Below are 9,937 nucleotides of genomic sequence, written 5' to 3'. Positions count from 1 at the left end.
AGTTTTAGATTAACCACAGTTTAGCATGTTGTCCACAACCTAAATTATGGTTAATCCTAGCTGTGGCTGGTGGGTGGGTGGGTTGGTGGATGGGTAGCCAGCTTCATAAACTATCACTTGAAATTGACTTGTTTGAATAAACCATAGTTAAGATTAACCATAGTCTGTCTGGGTCCTAACATTGCCACTAGCTGCAGTTATTGAAAAAACAGAAGTTTGCTCACTCTTACAATGCAAAACTTTGGTTTAGCTTGTTATTCCTCATGCCAGCAGGCAAGAAGTTATAATGCAGTTTACCTTTACCTTTATAATGCAGTTTTGAATGTAATTTGCTGAATAACTACAAAGTCCATGGAAATCATAACTCCAGATTCAATAGGATTGATTTTCTATTGCTCTATAAGGCTATCCACGATCTATGCCAATCTTCTCCAACCTGATATTCTCCCAGTGTTGTTGGACATCACCTTCCAGCAGCCTGAGCCAGCACAGACAATGGTTAAGAATGATTGGAGATGAAACACCTGTCAAGTATTTCATATTTGTAATGTTGATTTTTCCTGTTGTTGTTTTATTTTCATGGTGATGTAAGCTGCCTTCTGAGGGCTATGCTCTGAAAGATTGCCTAAATAACTACAACAGCAACAATGGCTACTAATCATGATGGTTGTGTACTGCCTCTGGGATCAGAGGCCTGGTCAAAGAAGAAAATTTTTTTGCCTGGTGCCTAAAGATGTACAGTGAAGCTCCATGGGGAACAAATGGGGAACAACTGCAGAAAAGGTCCATTCTCACGTTGCCACCCTCTGGGCCTCTCGTGAAAGAGGCACATGAAGAAGAGCCTCAGAGGATGATTACAGAGTCCAGGTTGGTTTATATGGGGAGAAATGGTCCTTGAGGTATTGCGGTTCCTAAACCATTTACAAAGATCCGTATAGTTAAAGCCATGGTTTTCCCAGTAGTGATGTATGGAAGTGAGAGCTGGACCATCAAGAAGGCTGATCGCCAAAGAATTGATGCTTTTGAATTATGGTGCTGGAGGAGACTCTTGAGAGTCCCATGGACTGCAAGAAGATCAAACGTATCCATTCTGAAGGAAATCAGCCCTGAGTGCTCACTGGAAGGACAGATCGTGAAGTTGAGGCTCCAATACTTTGGCCACCTCATGAGAAGAGAAGACTCCCTGGAAAAGACCCTGATGTTGGGAAAGATGGAGGGCACAAGGAGAAGAGGACGACAGAGGATGAGATGGTTGGACAGTGTTCTCGAAGCTACAAACATGAGCCTGACCAAACTGCGGGAGGCAGTGGAAGACAGGAGTGCCTGGCGTGCTCTGGTCCATGGGGTCACGAAGAGTCGGACACGACTAAACAACTAAACAACAACAAGCCATTTACACAGCTGGATGAACCAGTCTGTCTCAGTATAGGACAGATTCCTTTGTTCCTAAGTAGAAGAGGAAGAAATGAACAGTTGTGGGGTGGGAGGTGGGGGGGGTGGAGAGACCAGACATTTCACCTTCTATTTGCTTTCACTACAGCCTGCATATGGTATGTCTCTGTAGCAGGTGGACTGGTATTCAAAGTGCAAGACATTTGCAACCGTATTCTGCTCCTCTCATCCCTTCCACTTTCCTTGTGGGAGCTTAAGACAGATAACCTTTTAATAGTAATCTGAAATGCAAATAGAGTGAAATCCACTCCGAGCATATCCCAATATTTGTGAATGGTTTTAAACAAAGTAGCTTTTTAAGTGCCCCATTATTGGTCTGGCATCTAAGTGTGTACTCTTGGTGCTCAGAGGGGAAGTAATATTAACAGAATGAAAAGGTCAGAAAACTGTAGGAAATTCTTTTTTAAACTAAATACGACTGGCACTCCAAAATCCCAGGACACATAGTGAACACCGGTGGTTTGTTTTTGTTGTTTAACTAGCATATTTTGGGACCCATGATAGGCTAAGGTATGCATGAGTAAATGCTCAGTAAATGGATCAGGATTAATTAATACCTTACTCCACAAGTAGTCTCATTAGCTCTCCTGTCAACATGGGAAAGGCGAGCAAACTCTGTACCTTTAACAACATGGAAAAGTTGGGCAAGTACTTACGTCACAAAGTAAGTTGGTACAAAAAAAAATGGCCTTTTCATGACCTTATGGGAGTTTCCTTTTCTTTTAAATATAACCTTTGATTCCTGCCTTCAAATATTCCATTTTCTCATTTGGCACTGCCTCGCCTTTGGAGTATAAGTTCATTGTCTCAAACCATATTTAAAGAGATTGTAAAAAAAAAGATTCGGCTCTGATGTCCCCCTTTCTCTCTTCTTCAGCTCTCACTGTTCTCAAAAGTCTGTTCCTTTCAAGGAGGAGTCTAAACATCAGTCAGCTTCCATAGCTCGGTCACAGCTTGAATCATAGAATTGTAGAGTTGGAAGGGACCCTGATAGTCATCTAGTCCAACCCCTTGAAATTCAGAAATCTCAACTGGATCATACAGATGACCATCTAACCCAGGGCTTCGCAAAAAAATTGAGCCACAGGCCAGTCCCCTGTCCCTCAGACCTTGTGGCGGGCCGGAGAAGCAGCACCGGGGGGGGGGGGGAGCTGGAAGGAGAGGCGAGGGGGGCAAGTAGTCCTCCTCCCAACCCCCCAACCCCAGCCCCAGCCACTGCGCTTACCCTCCCAGGGGCTGTTGCCACCACCACCAGGACCACCGCCACTGCTGCTTCTCGTGGGTAGGCAGAGGGAGCTCATTCGCTCTGCTCTCTGGCCCACAGGAGCACCAGGGCGGCGGTGGTGGGAAGATGAGGGGCGCAAAAGGGCTGGCTCTGGAGAGGGGCTGCTTAAAATGGTGCTCAGCCAGCTCAGCCCAGCCCCCTTCCTCTTCTAGGCAGGGCGGGGAGTAGCCAGGAGGAGGGAGGGAGGGAGGAGGTGCCACCATGGTGTGGGGGGGGGAATGGAACTGTGCAGGGGGGGGAAATGGTGCGGCCCAAATGAACAGAATCCCCACGCCGATCCACGGACAGTCCACGGGCCGGATCCTGAAGGCAATTGGGCCTGATCAGGCCTCCAGGCCTTAGTTTGCCGACCCCTGATCTAACCACTGAACCGGCAAGCCACTCCAGTATCCCTGCCAAGAAAACTCCATGGACAAAGACAACAGGCATACGGATTTTACATAAAGCTAATTCTAGGCAATTCAGTTATCTTCTGACTGGCATGGATACACGATGCTTAAATAAGCTTACCTATCTCAAGCCTTTTCATCTCAAAGCCTGTGGCATAATTGTCCCAGAAAGTGCACATTAGATAGGTTTTGTCCATAAATGCAAATACATTTTCTCCTCCATCCCTAGATTTGATGCTGTTGCAATCCTTTTCCAAGCATTTAACAGTGTAACCCTATGCATTGAGTTTCTTGGGGCTTTCCCGCAGGTGTGTGCATAGGATTGCAACCTCAGTTTCCTTTTGCACTAAAGTAGCAGTTTGCATCCATACAGGCTGTTTTGCTATGTCTCATGACCCACTCTTGTTGAGCTCTTCCGCCCCACAAATCATTATGCCATTGTTGCTTAGACATTTGCAGCTCTTTTATCTGCAAATTGAAAATGAGCCCCTGTTGTGAAGTAGGAGCAACACCGGATATTGTAATTTTGCTGTCCTTACCTGGTTTTGGTGTACTGCCCCCTTAACAGAACAGTGCTGGCCCAATTACATCATAAGTAGCCCAGAGCTCTACATTGTTAAAGGAGCAACACTTAAATGTGCTTATGTGCTAGTTTATGCATGCCAAAGGCACAAATCGATTTGCTTACAAACAAAGAAAGCAGGGTGACTTGACCTGTTTTGAAAAATAATAGAAACAGATCAAATTTTCTTAAAAATATACTGCATTAAAACAGTTTAGTATTTAACATATTATAGACTAAGACCTTAAACCTTACTGAAACATACTAAAATCAAAGACCCAGTGTCCAAGAGTGAATTAACAGGGTCTTGGTCTGTTGTTGTTGTTTAGTTGTTTAGTTTTGTCTGACTTTTCGTGACCCCATGGACCAGAGCACACCAGGTACTCCTGTCTTCCACTGCCTCCCGCAGTTTGGTCAAACTCATGCTGGTAGCTTCGAGAACACTGTCCAACCATCTCGTCCTCTGTCGTCCCCTTCTCCTTGTGCCCTCCATCTTTCCCAACATCAGGGTCTTTTCCAGGGAGTCTTCTCTTCTCATGAGGTGGCCAAAGTATTGGAGTCTCAGCTTCAGGATCTGTCCTTCCAGTGAGCACTCAGGACTGATTTCCTTCAGAATGGATACGTTTGATCTTCTTGCAGTCCATGGGACTCTCAAGAGTCTCCTCCAGCACCATAATTCAAAAGCACCAATTCTACTTTCTTTAGCCTTCTTTATGGTCCAGCTCTCGGTCTTGGTCTAGTCCATCTCAAACAACAACAACAACAACAACAACAACTGAAAGTGCCCTATCTAACCATCTGTCATGGACTGGTTGGACCCAGAGGAATGATGGGAAGAACCAGCTGGAGAATCCACAAGGGAAGAAGGTTCAGAGCCTGGGAATTGGTGGTGGGACTATGATGAGTGGTCAGAGGGAGAAGACTGGGAGGAGGAGGTGTCAAAAGCTGAAGAGGTAACAGGGCTGTGAGAGGGGGGAAGTCTGTGGCAGAGAGAAGTCCAGAGGCAGAAGCTGAAGCAGGAGAGGGGGACGAGAAAGGCCAAGAGGCAGAGAGGAGTCAGGCTGGTGAAGAGGCACAGGTGTCTCTCCTTCCTGCTGTGACCCTTTCCCCCTCATCTCCCAGGAACAGTAGAGGCATGAAGTGGGAGGAGCAAAGGCAGGCATCCTGGTGCAGTCTCAGATTGCTTGGGGGGAAACCCTGGAGAGGAGAGGACTTAGGCAACTGTGGAAGGCAGGGACCTTCCAATGTCTCTGCAACTGCCTCATAGGGGCAAAACCTACTGAATATGAATTGTTGTGCTTATTAAGGCCTGGCATCCCTATGCAGATCCTGTTTTTCTAATAAAGAGTTAACTTCACTTACTCTGTGTGATTTACTGCTGGCTGGTTCCTGCCACCACCTTTGTTTTGTTGTAATTCATAGACGAAGTAATCAGACAGCAATAGGTTATCCATCCAGGTAGTGAGGCAACATTAGCTGCTTCTAGAATTGCACTGCAAATGAGAATCGGATCCCAGGAGGAATTCCATCCCTCTGCCCTTTGGCTCTTGAAACAAGACCAGAAGCATCCATTCCTTGATCCGGAGGGAACGTTTACACAGGTTATTCTCATCAATGTTAGATGGAGAGTTGATCTGATCTCCACCCATGTCAAACGAATCTCTTGAGCCTTAATTAAAAGTTGCCGTTTCCAGGTGCTGAGTCACACGCCAAAGAATTAAAGAGAGTGCCATGGATTCTGCAAACGGAAGGAAGAAACATAGTGGAGAACACATTGCAAGACTTCCGGGTTGGCGCCATCGCCGAATGGCGGACTCCCTCCGAGCTCCGGAGGGAGCCTGCTCGGCAGGGGCTGGGTCCTACCGCACCGGCGATGCGGGGACCCTTAAAAACCACGGCCACGAGGGTCGTGGACATGGAGACTCGGCTGGCACCGTTAGCGCCCTCCCGACTCGTGAAGGAGCCTTTTTAAAGGCTACGGATCGGGTGCCGGGGAGAAGCGTGGTGCTTTGAGTCCTCTGCTATCCCTGCCGAGCGCAGCCGCATGCCATCCGGCGGAGAGCGCTGACTTCTTCCATTGAAAATTCGGACTTCTTAACAACAACCCGTGAGTAATTTGGAAACCGGGTTCAAAAGGAGGAAAAAAAAGAATTTTTTTTCGGATTGGACACGAGCGGGGGGGGATCCAAAAAGGAAGTCAGTCCCCCCCCCTACTGTAAACCTTCCAAAACAAGGACGGGGAAACCAAGGTCCAAAAAGATTTGTATTGCTGATAAAAACTAAGAATTCCACGATGGGGAACTATAAGAACTGTGCTGGAGGAAGAATTGAGGGAGAAGAAACGTAACCCCCCCCCCTGGGAACCGGGGTGATTGAAGAGAGAGCCTGGTGAAAAGAGTCGGAGATTTTGACAGCTGTCAAAGTAGCTGTCAAAGTCGGAAAGCAGAGAGGATTTTATTATGAGAACTTTGCTGGTTAAATTTGTTACAATTTGCTATAACTCGTTAAAACCTGGATACAAAATGGCGAAAACATGGATAACAATCGGACTTTTGGACTAGAGAAAACAAAGTTACAACAATCCCCCTAGAGGAGTTTCGGGACATTACAAAGATGGTCGTAAGTGGAAAAATACCATTGGAATTTTACAGGACTGGTTATCTTCTGGGAAAGCTGCAAAACGGAAATAATATTTTGTCTACAGGGTGTTCAGCTAAAGGAGACAATAGAATTTTCTATTGAAGAAAGGAAGGGACTGAACGCAAGTTTTTGTTCCTGAATAACAATAATCCCTGCAGAGTTACTAAGCTTCTGAATTAGAACGTTTTAGCAGCGGAACAAGAGGAAATTGGACTACAATTTGGAAAGAACAATGGGGGGAGTTTTATTACAGATCTGAAGTTAAGTGTTTTAAAAAAATAACTATAAAAAAAAAAAAAGCCAGCAAGGAGTTGGGGGAAATAGGTGATTTATGGACTTTAAGAATTCCAGGCGGATAACATGGTTTGGTGGTCAGGGGGAAATTAAACCGGGGACGGGGGGGGAGAACTAAAATCCAAAGGCTTGTTAACTTTTTTTTTTTTTTTTGAACTGGTTCTTTTTCATCTATTATACTTTTTATTTCTTATTTCTGATATTTCTATTGTGTGGGGTGTCTTTATCATTAAAAAAAGGGAAATTGTGGAATGAAAATGGGGTGGGCCCTGGGAGAGAACTTTTGTCTTCTATTAAGGGTATTGATGAGGAGTGTATAAATTTTAAATTCGAATAATGGTCTAAACAAATTAAGTTTCAATTAGAACTGAGAGCTTGTGGAGCCAACAATATGAAAGAGGAATATGGTAGGGGTGGGGGAAGGGGGGAGTCCCGGAAAGTGGATGTATGAAAATAAGGCTTTGAATGTATTTTAATTCTTACTTTCTGTATTTTTGAAAATCTTAATAAATATCATTTGGAAAAAAAAAAAAAAAGAGAACACATTGCTGGATGCTGGGACTAATTTCAAACTCCTTAGTCGAAAGCCCCACCAATACAAAGATTGCGTACCTTATGATCACTGCCTTACAATGTGTGCATAAAGGAGCATATGTAACATTGTGTGCAGGATGGTAGCAGATCAGAGAAGTGTTGTTGGTCAGTGGTAAAGCATCTACTTTGCATGCACAGACTTGGGGTCAACATATCAACATTCTGACCCCTGTCCAAACTAGGAACAGAAGCTTGCCTTATAGTAAGTCAAACAATTGACACATCTAGTTCAGTTCTACTTATGTCAGGGATTGCCAATGTGGTGCCTTCCAGCTGTTGTTGGATTCCCAGTTCCCATAATCCCTGACCGTTGGCCATGCTCGCTGGGTACCACAATACCTACCCCTGATGCACATTGACTGGCAGCCAACTGGGGACTTTTTATTATTATTATTTATGCTTTTCAGGTTTATGCATTTCACCAATTATACAATCATTTTGACATTTCAAAACTTGACTTCCTTCCCCCTCTTTCTGAGGTTCCTTAAATTTATTTTTAATATCTTCTGCATATCCAAATTAGCTGTACTTGTTCATTTATTCATCTACTTTAAAATATATACTCTTATGAAACTGCACGTTATTACAGCAATCCTGCCAATGTTCTTATCTGTTTACAATTCATCTGTAAATATTCAATAAACCATTTCCATTCTTTTATAAAAAGTTTGTTATCTTGATTTCTTATTCTTCCTGTAAGTCTCACCATTTCTGCATATTCCATAAGTTTTTGTATCCATTATTCTTCTAAATAAATAAATAATAATAATAATAATAATAATAATAATAATAATAATATATTTACACCCCTCCCATCCAGCTGGGTTTCCCCAGCCACTCTGGGCGGCTTCCAATAAAATATTAAAAATACGATAAAACATCAAACATCAAAAACTTCCCTAAAAAGGGCTGCCTTTCCTGGGACTTCTGCTTCTTTCCATTTTGGGGCAAGTAACATTCTTGTCGCTGTAGTAGTATACATGAATAAGTTTCTAAGTTTAGGTAGTTTTGTCCCTATAATTCCCAAAAGAAAAGCTTCTGGGTTTGTTTGTTTTTACAAACGTTATTTTAAGCATCCTTTTCATTTCATTATATATGACTGAGAACTGCAGACTGGGGACAACCTTACCTGGAGACGCTGGGGATCAAACCAGGGACCTTCTGCAGGGAAAATGGATGCTATTCCACTAAGCTATGGCCCCTCCCCAAAGAAACTTCCACTTCGATGGAGGGTTGAGTGGTGTGTGCAGGTAGCCCGACCCCATGGAGAGGACTGTGCTTCCAGCCATAATGGGGCAAGGGCAATTCAGCTCACTGCTCACGTTATGTACATTTGGACATGCAATTAGTTGTTATGAAAGCCCACCCAAAGCAAAGGGAAGTTGCTTCGCTGCTGGATGAAACTGGATTCTGTCTGCGCAGCTCATTTGCATTCCTCCATCCAGGTGACATTTGCAAAGATGAGCAACCATGTTTCTGGGGGAGCATGAACTGAGCAGAACATTTAGCGAAGCCAAATTATTCTGCCTTTTAAATCAGAGTTGTGCATTTTTGTTTCCAGCTAAGGAAAGAACTTTATTCTCCAGAATATTTAATCTATATGTACATAATAACAGAAAATACCAATGCAATGACCTCCAGAGGTTTTTTTTTTTGAGATTCCAGCTCCCATCATCCCCAGACATCATGGCCAATGGTCACTTCAATGACATCTGGAGGGCAGACGTTTAATAGGGGAAAGGTGGGACTTTCAAAAGGAGTGGAAGCCTTGCTGTGGTTTTGTGAGCAGGGTTTTAGTATGACAATGGCATACCATACAGAAGTGCCCTTAGGAAAGCAACCAGCAGCTTTTCAGAAATATTAGTGCAGGGTATAGGGAAGTATAGGGAAGTATAGGGACGCTGGCGGCGTTGTGGGTTAAACCACAGAGCCTAGGACTTGCCGATCAGAATGTTGGCGGTTCGAATCCCCACAACGGGGTGAGTTCCTGTTGCTCGGTCCCTGCTCCTGCCAACCTAGCAGTTCGAAAGCATGTCAAAGTGCAAGTAGATAAATAGGTACCGCTCCGGCGGGAAGGTAAACAGCGTTTCCGTGTGCTGCTCTGGTTCACCAGAAGCGGCTTAGTCATGCTGGCCACATGACCCGGAAGCTGTACGCCGGCTCTGTCAGCCAATAAAGCAAGATGAGCGCCGCAACCCCAGAGTCGGTCACGACTGGACCTAATGGTCAGGGGTCCCTTTACCTTTACCTATAGGGAAGTTATGAAGAATAAAAGAAAACAGCTTCAGCTGTGGGTTCTGCTCAGACGAAGAGCCCGTCCATGCCTTGGCTTAATGCAGATTGTGAACCCCTAGCCCAGGCTTCCTCAACCTCGGCCCTCCAGATATTTGGAGACTACAATTCCCAGCATCCATGACCACTGGTCCTGCTAGCTAGGGATCATGGGAGCTGTAGGCCAAAAACATCTGGAGGGCCGAGGTCGAGGAAGCCTGCCCTAATGCCACCTTTAATTCCCCCTTGTCCATGTGGTGTTTCCGAAATTCCCAAGGCAGTCACATATCTCTCCTATTTGGATTTTCAGAGCATAGGGAGTTATCCAGATTTAGGGAGGCGAAAGTGTGGGGCAGCACAACCAGTTCTGACACACTGGGCACTAAACCTAGGGGGCGCTGCATGGCAGCACAACTACACAATTGAGCAGAGCAAAAGGGAAGGGTGGGT

This window comes from Podarcis pityusensis (genome assembly GCF_964106645.2).
Source record: "Podarcis pityusensis genome assembly, chromosome: 11".
Lineage (NCBI taxonomy): Eukaryota > Metazoa > Chordata > Lepidosauria > Squamata > Lacertidae > Podarcis > Podarcis pityusensis.
This window is presented reverse-complemented; position numbering follows the sequence as displayed.